Below are 1,558 nucleotides of genomic sequence, written 5' to 3'. Positions count from 1 at the left end.
TGGTAATAATCTATCTCTTGTTTTGGAAAAGATACATCTAGAACAAAATAACGCATTTTTTTTAAATGTGTGTTCAAACAGAGCGTATGTCTATATGTAGACAGGCAGGTTTATATCTATGACTCTCTCATAAAAAGAACTTGTACATTACTGAAACTTCAAGTAAATTCTTTTTATGAGTGTGTGTGTGTGTGTGTGTGTGTGTGTGTGTATACGAAAGCATGCTTTTTCTTTCTCTTTAAGACTTCTGACCTTTGCAGCCTCCAGTTGTCATGGCTGCGAATGGCTCATTACACATCCGCTAGTTGAGGAGGCTATTCATCATTCAAGAGCAGAAGCTTGTACCAAACTCAAGAGCTGCAGGGAAGTGCCTCTCAAAGAGCCTTGGCCTCGTCCCTACAATCATCCAATGAGGTCTTCCATTGAGGATGATTCCTCATAGTGTGGAATATAATGTAAAGTACTCCTTGTGAAAAAGCCCTGTCAAAAGTCTTTGCTTGTTATAATTCTGTCATTGATGCCTTACTAATGTTCTTCAGACGATGTTTGTCTTGGCAGTCGCTTTCTGTCTCTAAATTCAAATCCATCTTTCTATTGGGAAATAATATTGTAAAGTAAAACTTATAAGTTTGATTTTTTTTAAAAACACTCCACTTCCTCGTCCCTGAGAGATGATGTCTATTTCCTGATAACAAATGGAGAGGAGCTTTATTGCTGATCTCGAGGCACCACATGTAAGCTGGTAGCAAAGAGCACTGTTTGGAAGAATACAGTCCCTGTAACGGATCAGCTGAACAGGTTTTTACAACAGTAAACCCTGGAAATAAAACTGCACAGAGGAGATTTTAGCATCACTCTAAGACGCAATCTTTTATGGTAAAATTCTGCAGCTTTAAAAAGGTAGAGATTAGTTTTATGTATGAGCTTAACTATTCATTAAAGACCACTGGATCCTGGATAACGCCATCCAGGTTCAGTATTTTGTTATTTAATATATAGTTAGTCAAGTCAGATCACCCCGGCCTTTGGGTCTTTAAGACATGTTTGTAGACCACTTGTATTCATCTGGGTTCACAGGCACTGGCTCTGGCCCTGTGGTGGTGGGACAGGCTCCACCCCCCTGTGATCCTGAATTGGGTAAGTGGAAGAGATGGATGCATGGATGGAAGTATCAAATGTATCAAGTGTTTCTAATGTATGTTGTTGGAGGAAAACTCCTCATTTGTTTCAAATTGGACAAATCCAGCGTTTTATTCTAGTCTATGTAGTAAACGACTGCTATCACATGCAGGATAGGCAGCCATGACGAGGTCAGTAGTTACGCCCAATAACATAATTTTTCAGTATTTTTGGTTCACTATTATAAATAAATATCATACATTTTTACATAAAGGAGCTTTGGATGCAGTCTCCATCGCACTGCACTCTGTCCTCTCACACCTGGACAACAACAACACCTACACCAGAATGCTGTTTATAGACTTCAGTTCAGCATTCAATACAATCCACCCCTCACAACTCATCAGGAAACTGACAGACCTGGGCATCAGCTCCCTCA

This window comes from Mchenga conophoros, linkage group LG12 (assembly GCF_057382185.1).
Source record: "Mchenga conophoros isolate Kocher_MC1m ecotype Shallow Benthic linkage group LG12, M_conophoros_male_GT1.1, whole genome shotgun sequence".
Taxonomy (NCBI): domain Eukaryota; kingdom Metazoa; phylum Chordata; class Actinopteri; order Cichliformes; family Cichlidae; genus Mchenga; species Mchenga conophoros.
Note: the sequence above shows the minus strand (reverse complement) of the source record.